A 13,128-nucleotide genomic window follows, 5' to 3' on the forward strand; every position below is an offset into this window, starting at 1 on the left:
CCTATAAGGTGATGGGATTTAATGGAGTCAACTTCCCTATAAGATGGGAACACTTAATAACAGAGCTACCTTTCCTATCATCACTCTCATAAAATAAATTTGTGCTTTGGAAAAGAATTAATTTTTTAAATTAATTTAATTTTTATTGAAGAAGACTTGCTTTACAGGATTTTGCTGTTTTCTGACAAAACTCAATGTGAATCAGCCATCATTTGAGTTCATTTCCAGTTGCTCAGTCGTGTCCGACTCTTTGCGACCCCATGAATTGCAGCATGCCAGGCCTCCCTGTCCAATACAAACACCTGGAGTTCACCCAAACTCATGTGCATCAAGTCGGTGATGCCATCCAGCCATCTCATCCTCTGTTGTCCCCTTCTCCTCTTGGCCCCAATCCCTACCAAAATCAAAGTCTTTTCCAATGAGTCAACTTCTTTGCATGAGGGGGCCAACGTATTGAAGTTTCAGCCTCAGCATCAGTCCTTCCAATGAATGCCCAGGACTGGTCTCCTTTAGGATGGGCTGGTTGGATCTCCTTGCAGTCCAAGGGACTCACAAGAGTCTTCTCCAACACCACAGTTCAAAAGCATCAATTCTTCAGTGCTCAGCCACAGGTATGCATATATTCCTTAGTCCTTTAACCATTTTTTAAAAACTGTTCTGAAAAGATCATATGTACCCTCATTTAAAAGAAAATAGATGTGATAGTAGAGAATTACATAAAGTTGAGAGACTTTGAACTTCAGCAGAGTATGGCTGGAAAACTGTGAATAAAGTATCAAATTCTTGGCTACATCTTTCAGATCCAATGTCTTCAACCCCATTTGGAGACATTGTCTCTTGGATGACTGTTATCCCTGCAGTTACTCTGCCCTGCCTCAGCATTCGCCATTGCCTCTCACTGGTACAGTGTACCCCAGATACTCAAGGCTCATTCTTCTCTTCACTCAAGTCTTTGCCCTAAAAGTCACTTTGGAAGAGCTTTTCTACACAGTTGTCTCTAAAATATCACTATGCATCACTATTATTTGCCTTGTATCTGCGTGTGTGTGTGTGTGTGTGTGTGTGTGCAAACTCCCTTCAAGAGTTTAGATGGAAAAAGGACTTTAGTCACCATCTTCATGTCCCTGGCAACATAAGAGACTGCCTGGCATGTGTTAATAATTAGGAAACCTTTGTGAATAAATTACTTTCTATGAGTACACTGAGTTGAATAGATTCTTGCCTAGTGGTTTTACAAATAAGGAATCTGAGACTGAGAGAATTCAATTCTTTTCAGGGTCTTCAAGGTAGACAAAGATAGAAAGAAGTCTGAAACCACTGAAGGAATTCTTTGATGGATCCAGTCCAAAAGACATATTTCAGGCAAAGCTGAACTCAGTGAAGGAAAAGTCTAATGCTGATAATCCAAAGGGAATGAAAAGGAACACTCAGAAGAATACTTGTAGCTGACAGAAGAGATTAAAAAATACTATCTGCAAAAAAAAAACAAAACCAAATATGAAAGAAAGAAATATTAAGGGCTATGAATATGCTTTATTGGAGAAGCAAAGGAATACACACACTATTTGCTCAGGGGGTAGATTTCGCAACATGGATACAGACACACAGATGGCAAAGAGAGATCAAGCGATGAACCTGCTGCTCTTCTTCCACCAACATGGTGTCAGCTTCAGGAACCAAGCCTTTTCTCTGTCAGCTGTCAGTCCAGGAGGGAGATTAAGGAAGATGCACTCCGTCACCACGGCCGAAGGGAGGAAATGGAAGAGGCTGGATCATGTTGTTTCTTGGTCCAGATGAAATCTGGTGCTGTTACTTCCACTTGGGTGGACACTTCTGCTCGCATGGTGGGCATGGCAGCCCAGGAGGGCATTTCTGCTGGCTCACTGGAGGTGGGCATGGATGGGATGGGCAAGGCTCATGGCACTTCGGTGGGCACACTTTTGGAGGTGGATGGCAGGGCTCCTTGCACTGATGATGATGCTGATGCGGATGCTGGTGTGGATGTGGATGAGGATGTGGATGCTGGTGGTGAGACATCCTTCCTTGGGTCTCAAGGAATCTGAAATACAAACAGACAACATTCTTCATAACTAGAGTCTGACTGGTAGAACATTTAGCAGCGCCAACTACACTGCCGTCACTAAGGACATTGCTGGATTCCTAATACAGTATTTATGGTTTTTTAGAGCTTCTTCACCCTTCTTTTTTAGTATCTCTTGCTCTCAGATCTTCAGTCTTTTCTGGTTAGTCTCTCCTACAATTTTCTAAAACAAAATTACCTACACAAGTGTTGTATGAATACAAACATACTCTGAAGAAGAATCTGGATAATAAACTTGTAGCCAATCCCCAAACAAATCTCTACTTATTTCTCCCATGAGGTCTTGGTTGCTGGCTAAGCTGACCTGACTGTGGGCTTCTGAGGAAAAATGCAAAGGCCCAAACCAGGCACTCAGTGGGATTGCACGCTGAGAAGGGGCATTTGGAACTAATGTGTGCTGTGCTGTGGCACAGTATCTCATCCCCCTTACTCTCTCTCAGGTTAAGACTGTGCCCCTGACTCCATTTTCTCCTCACATTTAAGATCGCATTCATGACCAAATACCAACAATATATCCCTAAATCCTCATTATCTTCTTTTTCCTGGACACAGCACTCAATTGCTTCAGTTAAATCCACTTCTACCCCCAGATTAAACCCAACACCCATGTTCCATAAAGATCTCTAAGAGCGCTCACCTGAGGCTTCAAAGAAGACTTATGACCGTCACAACAATGACAGCACTGTGATGGAGACTCCTTTTATAAAGACCAGGCAGCTTCTCCCAGGGGGAATATCCCAGGACTGGCTGATGCACTTGTTTCCCACCCTAAATTCCACATGCTTGCAATCTCAAAAGTAAATTGCCACACTCATGCTGATATCACAAATCTCTCTTGTCCATGGACTTCTTTATCCTTCTTCAGGAAGTGCAGAGTGATTCACTGGAGACCTTGTCACATACTCCCTGTGCCATTGTTATGCACCTGTTAGGAAATATGAGGAATTCCTTGACAATAGTGTTGCTTCTTCAGTGTCACAGTTGCTGATTCTTCCACTCCCCAGCCCCCAAAGAATCTGCTATGGAAAACTTCCTCCCTATTCCATTTCACCTACCAGCACCCAGCTTTGTTTCCCTTGATGGTCGAGACTAGGATTTACTAACCTCACATATCTTAACCCCTACCCACAATTTTTTTAAACTCGCCTTCCTTACACCATGCCCCACTGGTCTCTAGCCTCTTCTTGACAATTAAATGACTAGAGACCACAAAGTTGCATCTTCTTTTTCTAATTTTCCAGTTTCTGGTGTTAGCGGTCTCATGCCAGCAGTCTTTTCACACAGCTCCATTCATAGACTTTGATAGGAAAACTTGATCCTTCAGTTTTCTAGGCCATAAGGTCACAAGTTGAGATATTTTGCTGAAGCTCTACTTTTGCAGATTTATACACTGATCTGGTCTCTGCAGCAACATGATCATGAGCAACCTGTAGTCTACTAGAAACCTAAATTCCTCTCTTCTCATTATCTTCAAAATTGACTCAATGTCTAGGCTGTATCCATTAAGAAGCTTTTCCACTAGTACTCCCCAAATATCCTCTGCCACTTTCCCCTACAACAGTTAATTCCATTGACTCTATCCTGCCATTCATTTTTTTTTTGAAATGACATTTAGTGTGTTATCACACATTCTTAGCATACTCAGGGAATGAAGCTCCACGAGTCATTGACCCCACCATTCAAACCATGGATATTTTTCTCTAAACAAATAAACTAAGGGTGACATAGAATCTGTCAGGCATTTATTAGTATAATTTGTTGAAACTCAGAAGCCCTTCAGCTAATACTAAGCACCAAGCCTTCCATGAGGGACCTTGAGTGCACTGGATATGCAGACATCTATAGGCACCGGTACTTTGTGACATTAAATATTTACCAACCACCCTGAAGATCAGCTTACTAACACTTGTATAAATTAGAGACAAAAGCTATACTTGCCTCAAAATTTTGCTGTGGAAACAACATGCCTAATATAAGGCATGTGACATAGTCTGTTAGCAAGTCCAAGCTTGGGCCGCTCGCTGCAGTGAATCTGAGATGAGGTGTCTAGACCAGGAAAAGGAAAAAATGAAATGAAAAATTACATGTTTCACCCAGGAATCAAACCCGAGTCTCCTGCATTGCAGGCAGATTCTTTACTGACTGAGCTATGAGGGACTTTATTCAGGAACCCGCTGGCTGAGACAATGACAAGCTAGTGCCTCCAAATAATCATCTTGCTGGGGCCTGGTTGCCAGGTTCTTTTATGGGTCAGAAGTGGGGTGGAGGTAAGGAAACAAAGTAAAGACTACTCAATCCTTGCAAATTCCCCTAGTATGGCAAGCCTCAGGCAGGGGAATATGTTAGATTTGCTTCCTTAGAGTCCCTCAACGGAGAAGGCAATAGCACCCCACTCCAATACTCTTGCCTGGAAAATCCCATGAAAGGAGGAGCCTGCTAGGCTGCAATCCATGGGGTCATGAAGAGTCATACATGACTGAGCAACTTCACTTTTCACTTTTCACTTTCATGCATTGGAGAAGGAAATGGCAACCCATTCCAGTGTTCTTGCCTGGAGAATCCCAGGGACAGGGGAGCCTGGTGGGCTGCCATCTATGGGGTCGCACAGAACCAGGACACGACTGAAGCGACTTAGCAGCAGTAGCAGCAGCAGCGGTCCCTCACAGGTGGGCAGCTCAGGTTATCTCCCAAAGGCAGTCCATTATGTATGATTACAATAACAAAAGTGGAAAGATGAGGGTTAAAATCACAGAAGCTGATCCAGCATAAATTCAAAATTAACTCTTCCTGGTTACAAGGCTTAAGGTATATGAGCCCCATATATATGATAAGGGGTTAATTTCCAAAGTATGTAAGAAGCTCTTACAACATAATAGAAAGAAATTTAACAACCTTAATTTTAAATAGGTAAGGGACGTGAATAGAGCTTTCTTTAGAGAAGATATATATATATACCACAGGGACATGAAAAGGAGTTTATATATCACTACTGATCATCAGGGAAATGCAAATCTAAACCACAATGATGTATCACTTCACACCTGAAGAATGACTATGATCAAAATCAAAATAGCAATGTTGGTGAGATTATGGAGAGAAAAAGAACCCTTGTACCTGGTAGTGGGAAGGCAAAATGGTATAAACATTGTGAAGAATATTAAGGTTACTCAAAAATAGAAACAATTGAACTATCATAGGTTTTACCCATTCTACATCTAAATTATTTACCCAAAATAATTTAAATCAAAGTCTCAAAGACTTGTTAGCATGCCCAAGTTCACTGCAGCAGTACTCACAGTAGCCAAAGTGTGGTAACAACCTAAATGTCCATCAACAGATGAGTGGATAAGTAAACTGTAGTATATACATACAAAGGATTATTATTCCTTCTCAAAAAGAAGGAAATCCTGACCGATGAGACAACATGACCTAACCTGGAAGACATTATGCCAAGAGAAATTAGCCAGAAACGGATGGACAAGTACCACATGAATCCCCTTATATGAGGTATGGAAAAAGCTCAAGCTCATGGAATAAAGAATAGAATAGCAGTTGCCAGGAACCAGGGGAGGATGGGCATGGAGTAAAAGGGTGTTGCTTATCACTGGAAAAGACTCTGATGCTGGGAGGGATTGGGGGCAGGAAGAGAAGGGGATGACAGAGGATGAGATGGCTGGATGGCATCACCGACTCGATGCACGTGAGTTTGGGTATACTCCAGGAGTTGGTAGTGGACAGGGAGGCCTGGCGTGCTGCAATTCATAGGGTCGCAAAGAGTCGGACATGACTGAATGATTGAACTGAACTGAAATGAATCAATAGGTATTGTGAAATGAAACTCTCTACTGCCAAATCAGTAAACAAGAAATGTCACAGCCATCAGCGATTTCTGGCCTCCAAATGTGAATGCAGGCTCCCAAAGCTCAATCCAGCAGATGCCACCACCCGCCATGGTGACTGCTGAGGCCCTGGGGGAACACAAGGAGGAGCCATCGGCAACAGCCACCACTACTTAAGGTGAACAAGGAAACAGGATTTGGCCCAGATAGCTGAGGTACATATGAAAGCAATGAATTCCGTGAGCCCAGAGGCTTGAATCTTCCCATACATCCAATGCTAAAGTCCTTAATTTGATATCTGATCTTTGATGTTCAGCCCGCCTGCTCCCTTCACTGTTCATTTGTATGTAGCCTCACTCCGACTCCCATCTTCCAAGGGGAACACTTTCCTCAGAGCTACTGAGATGCTGTCTCCTGGGCTTGGAGTCCTAAACTTCCCACCAAATAAAATAAAAGTCTCCTTTCAGGTTGTGACTATATTTTTTAGTTGACAGAATACAATTTCAGTCCTGAAGGTATATCAGTTCTAGAGATCAGCCCGCAACATTAACCCTGTGTATAACAACACTGTATTATATACTTAAATACTCTTAAGAGAATACACCTCATGTTAAGTGTTCCTAACACAATAAAACTTTTTTAAAACAGTAAATTGATACGGCCACTATGGAGAACAATATGGAGATTCATTAAAAATCTAGGAGTAAAACTACCAAATGGCCAAGCATATGCCCTGAGAAAATCATGATTTAAAAAAGGCATGTGTATCCTGGTGTTCATTGCAGCACTATTTACAACAGCCAGGACATGGAAGCAACCTAGATGTCAATCGACAGATGCGTGGATAAAGATGTTGTGGCACATACATACAATGAAATGTTACTCAGCCAGTGAAAAGGAACAAATCTGAGTCAGTTGAACTGCGGTAGACAAATCTAGAGCCTTTTTCACGGAGTGAGGTAAGTCAGGAAGAGAAAAACTAATATTGTATATTAACACATATGCATGGAATCTAGAAAAATAGCCCTGATGAACCTCTTTCAAGGGCAGGAATAGAAATGCAGATGTGGAAACAAACTTGGGAGCACACTGAGGTAAGGAGAGGGTGGAACAGATTGAGAGAGTAGCACTGAATACAGCCTTTGCTGTGTTTAGAATAGATGACTGAGGTAAATAGTTTCACAGCTCAGGGAGTTCAGCCTGGTGCTCTGTGACAGCCTAGAGGGGAGGGGTGGGGGGCAGTGGGGTGCACGTGAGGCTCACGGTGGAGGAGATATATGTGTACTTAGAGCTGATCCACATTGTTGCATGGTAGAAACCAACAGAACATAGTAAAGCAATTATCTTCCAATTAAAAATAAATTTGAGTTAAATATGCCAGCTCTAAAGGTAGAAAAGCTAATAATTATGAATAACTACACAAAATACCTGATCAATAATGTCAAAAATGCTTCCGATCTTATAAAGAATGGCAGTGTGTAGACTAAGGTCTCCCTCGCTAAGACCCCCGCCCTGCTCCTCTCTTTCTTCTAGCTGTTATCACTGCTAGTTAGAAGCTGTCAGTTTGAAGGCACATGAAGCATCCACATCTTTTTACTAGTAACAGAGGTCTGCCTTCTCCACTGCCTGAGGGAAGATTTCACAGCGTGTGCTCTTTCCTGAAAGAAGACCATGTAGCATCTGCTCTGTTTCTATCTTGACTGGGCTGATGTGGTTCAGAGAAAGATCAGGGGCATAACCTGGGTGTCTGAAGAGGTAGGAACTTCTTTAGACTGAGTCCTGCTCCTGATCTCTTACTCAGTCTCTCAGAGAACCAATGAGGACGGCTGTTCCTGTCTAGTCCTCTTGAGATTCCACAATGGAGTAACCAGGATCACCATTAGGAAACAAGCACCCTTCAGGAATCCTGGAAGGAACAGCAATGTCTGGGGATGGAGTAGGTGCTTTCACAACATTGTTCTCAAGAGAAGTCTTAGGAGCTAGGTGGTACCTGCTGGAGTAAGAGAATTATCTAAGGAATACGTGGCATAGAACAGTTCTGCAAACATAATTTTACACTTGCTTTTCTTTCTGGGTGAATTACTAATGGATTCCAAGATGTTTAACCAATAAATTCTATAGGTTGTCACTTATGTTTGGTAATTTGAAGGAGGATTAGTTTTTCTTAAGGAAAAGGTGCCTAATGAGGTTGCAGACTTAGAAATAGGGATAATTAGTTCTTGATAACAGAGAAAGTGACTTAAGGACAAATGGTCCTCAGTTTTTTGAAATAATGGATATTTTTTCATAAAATGAATAGTTTCCATTTTACAAATGGAAGCATTTGTAGCAAACTGAATCTCTGAATCTCTCTGAAAATCATGTAATATCTACATGAGAGTTTGCTAGATTTTACTTAGAACCTAGTAATAGTGGTTATCTAGGAGAGAATTGACTGTCCGGGGACTGAGTAGAAGAGAGGCTAAGTAAGCCATGAGGCACAAAAGAAATCATCAGTAAATATGCATGCTTGAAGAAGTCAAGGTCAGTGCCGCTAAAATTCCAAAGGAAAAGGTTTTTTGAACCTACAATGTTACATGTAGCCAAACTATTAGTCAAATATTAATATAATAATTTCCACAAATATATTTTCTGATAGCTTCTGGAGGTTTGGCTCCAACAAAACAAAGGTAAAAACCCAAATTGAGAAAGATTCAGAATGCAAAAAAAAAAAAAAAAAAACCTAGGGACAAAATTGAGAGCAATAAGAGAATGAGAGCCCTAGGGTGACAAGTGTTGGGGAACCCTACAGATCAACAAGATTCTACTGAGACAGTTTTCAAGGTTACCAGAAATTATATTTCCAATTGGAAACTGTACCTAATATAAAAGATGGAAAAGAATGACAGGCAGTTAATGTAAAGTTATACAGTAGTTAATACTGTGGTGGTAATTGATTATACATCTACTCTCTGGAAAGGAAAAAAAATGTATGTGTAGACATTGCTATTCACAGCATAACAACTACACATACTACACATTCATTACATTGACTTTTTAAAAATTTTATTTACTTTAATTGGAGTGTAATTGCTTTACAATGTTGTGCTGGCTTCATACAATAACATCAAGCAGCCACAGGTATCCATATGTCTCCTCCCTCTTTAACCTCCCTGCTGCCTCCCACGCCATCCCATCTCTCTGGGTTGTCACAGACACGTTGAGTTCCTTGTGTCATACAGCAAATTCCCACTTTCTTTCTATTGTAGGCATGGCAATGTATGTTTCCATGTTCCATTCTCAACTCATCCCATCCTCTCCTTTCCCCACTGTGACAAGTCTGTTCTCGATGTCTAGATCTCTCTTGCTACCTTGCAACTAGGTTCATCAATGTCATTTTTCTAGATTCCATATATATATGCATCAATATATGGTATTTGTTTTTCTCTTTAAGACTTGCTTCACTCTGTATAACAGGCTCTACTCATATACCTCACAGCATTGACTTAAATTTGTTTCTTTTAATGTTGAGTAATATTTCATTGTATACATGTACCCCAACTTCTTTATCCATCCACCTACAGCATTGACTTAAATTTGTTTCTTTTAATGTTGAGTAATATTTCATTATGGGATACATGTGTCCTTTTCAGTTATGGTTTCCTCAGACATTATGTATTTCCTTTTTTCTTTTTTTTTTTTTTGGTTTTCTTTTGATATTAGTGTTTTTCATCTCTTCTCTCAACTGCAATGTTTCTGAGTGTTTCTTTTCATTTCCATTGATTATCAGAGTTCAGACTTTTCCATACAGTTGAGTTCAACTGTTGCTGAAATATGTCTTTTGACTGGAGCCACAAAGAATTCCTTCATTGGTTTCTGACTACTTGTTTCTTATCTTTGTCTACTTGAAAGACCCTGAAAAGATTGAATTCTCTCAGTCTCAGCGTTCATTAGTAGTAAAACGAGTAGGTAGGACTCTATCCAACTCAGTGTAACTCATAAAAAATTAATTTATCACAAATGTTCCCAATTATTAAGACATGCAGGCGAGGTCTGTATGTGCTAGAACATGATTGGATGGTGACTAAAGTCCTTTTTCCATTTAAACTCTTGATGGGAGTTGCAACAAAACACACACACACACACATACACACCCCAACACATGCAAGGATCACAAGCAAAATAATAGTGATGCAGGGGTGTATGTTAGAGACAACTGTGTAGAAAAGCTTTCCAAAGTACTTTTAGGCAAAGACTTGAGTGAAGAGAAGAGTGAGCCTTGAGTATCTGGGGTACACTGTACCAGCTGAGAGACGATGGAGCAAGTGCCTTTGAGCGAGGCAAGAAAGCAAACTGCCAAGGGAACAGTCATCCAAGAACAATGTCTCCAAATGGCTGTTCGGTTGGAAGACACGGGATCTGAAAGATGAGCAAAGATTTTGATAATTTATTCACAGATTTCCAAACACATACTATGCTGAAGTTCAGATCCTCAACTTTCTGTGTAATTCTCTACTATCACGGTCTATTTTCTATTTATCTGAAGCATCATATTGATCTTTAAAAGACATTTGTTTTAGTGGTTATAAGGGCAAGGAATAAATTAGTTCTTTTTGCAAAACAAAAATTTATTTTATGACGAGTGACTATATGAAAATAGTCTTAGTTGATTAACAACGTGTTCCCATATTATAGGGAAAGTTGACTCCATAATTTCATTCACCTTATACGGTAAACCAAATGTGCAGGCGAATTTTACTTCTCCTGTGCTTCCAAGCCACTAAGAAGTGACTTATTTTTATGCAGGGTTGACTTTTACTCTTGCGACAGGGCTTCTGACCTAATATTTATTGACACGATTCCTCCCAGTTTTTTGTTTTTTTTTTTGTTTTCTCTGAAGAAAAAAATGAGAGGGGGAAAACGGAAAACAAAAAAAATAAAATTGATTGGGTTTGATTTTAGCGAGAACATGGATCAACACATTCAGAAAGTTCATAAAGCTTTTGCTGTTATAAAGTGGGTAATCACAGATTGATTCTTTATTGTCAAGAAAGAATGAAGATAAAACAAAGGACATACCACACCCTTCCAAAGAGCCCAAGTGTTCCTAAAAAAATTTCACCTATACCTTCTCCACTAGAAAGTGCACAATCATGTTTCGGAGATCACAGATCCTATTACCAGCCTTCCTGAGTTCACTCCGTGGTTCTTGCTGCTTTTACTAACTCTATTGATTTTTGAGATAAGTTGGCTCAAGGGTGTCTCGTGTCTCATTGTTAGGTCTCATTCTTTTTCTCGTTAAAACTAGAATAGTAACAGTACTCACTTTTATAGGTGACATTGTGAGCCTTACATTTTCTAATTTTATGTATATATAAAGCATTTAGAACTGTGTCAGCTCACAGAAAGCGCACAATGAGCGATCCCCCCACTATGTTACTGCTAGTCGCATCAGAAAACTGCACAGCCATAAGTGGTACCTGTCCAGTGTTCGTACTTCTTTAATCTATCGAATTTCATGCTTGGCCCTATGCCACTTAAAGAAGAGTTCACTTTTCCCATTAAGGTTGTGATAATCTGATAGTGTTGTCCATATTAGCCTAGATACTTTCCTGATATGTTAATTTTGCTTTTGCCCATCGTAAGTTGTCTCCTCTTGCCACTCGTCGCCCCCCTCTTCGGTTCCTCGATCTTCTTTTTCATTTTCCTCTTACTGCTCCGCTTTCCCTCATTCTTTTGGGAATTAAAGTCTGCTAGCAAGTACAAGTATGTGTGTTCTTGGAAGCTTATGAGGTACAATTGTTGACAATGACCCTAAAATCCAGGACTTGATTAAGTGCTTGGTGGAGGTTTGTTCTGCCGACTTGAAAACAGTGATTAAAAATGTTAATAACTAAGTACTTAATTTTTTAAAATCTGAGTACTTCGCAAAACTACAGTCATCACGCCAGAATGGTACTGTACAAACCAGAAATACTAGACCACATGGAAACAAGATAGAAAGCCCAAGACAAACCCATGCGACCTATGGACCACCTTATGTTTGATAAAGGGATGGCAAAATATACAAAGGGAGAAAGATAGTCCCTGTAATAGAGTGGTTCGGGGGAAAACTTCTCAGCTACTAAGTAAAAGAATGAAATAGAAAACTCCCTAACACCATACAAAAGAAGTCGCTGATATCGTGTCCGAGTCTGTGCGACCCCATAGAATGTCAGCCCACCAGGCGCCCCCATCCCTGGATTCTCTAGGGCCAAGAAATGCACTGGAGTGGGTTGCCTTTCCTTTTCCAATGCCATGAAAGTGAAAAATGAAAGTGATGTCGCTCCAGTCCTTAGCCACTCCGTGCTGAAATCCCATGGACTTGTAGCCTACCAGGGCCTTCCTCCATCCATGGAATTTTTCAAGCAAGAGTACTGGAGTGGTTGCCATGTTCCTTCTCCAGGGCATGATTTCCCAACCCAGGGGTTGAAAAAAACCCTGGGGTCTCCCACATTGCAGGCCAACACGTTACCTTCTGCGGCTACAAGAGAAGCCTATACACAAAGAAACACCATACACAAAATAAAACTCCAAAAATGGGATAAAGATCTGAATTAGACCATAAACCCTAAAACTCGTTAGAGAAACATAGTTTGGAAGAACCCTCTGTGACACTGTGCTGCGGTTTCAGTCAAATAAAAACGATGTCCGACACTGTTGCAACTCAGTGGGCTGCAGCAGGCCAGGCTCTCAGGCCTCACTCATTGTCTCCAGTTTGCAAAAACTCATCCATTGAATTGGTGATGCTATACCAACCAACTCATCTTCGGTTGCCCCCTTCTCCTCCTGCTGCAATCTTCTAGCATCAGGCGCTTTTTCCATTGAGTTGGCTCTTTGCCTCAGGGGGCCAAACTATTGGTTTCAGCTTCAGCATCAGCCCTTCTAGGGAATATTTCAGTGATTGATTCCTTTGCGGAATTGACTGGTTGGATCTCCTTGCAGTCCACGGGACTCTCAAGATTTCTCCAAACACCACAGTTCAAAAGCATCAATTCTTCAGAGCTCAGCCTTTCAGAGATAAAACGGAACCTTCTTGCACTATGGATGGGGGAATGTGTAAAAACTTTGATACAGTCATTTATGGAAACAAGATCGAGATTTCCTTAGGAAATAGGGCGAATAAAACTACAAATGACACAGCAATCCACTACTGGGCTATACTCGTGA

Source organism: Capra hircus, chromosome 3 (assembly GCF_001704415.2).
Source record: "Capra hircus breed San Clemente chromosome 3, ASM170441v1, whole genome shotgun sequence".
Lineage (NCBI taxonomy): Eukaryota > Metazoa > Chordata > Mammalia > Artiodactyla > Bovidae > Capra > Capra hircus.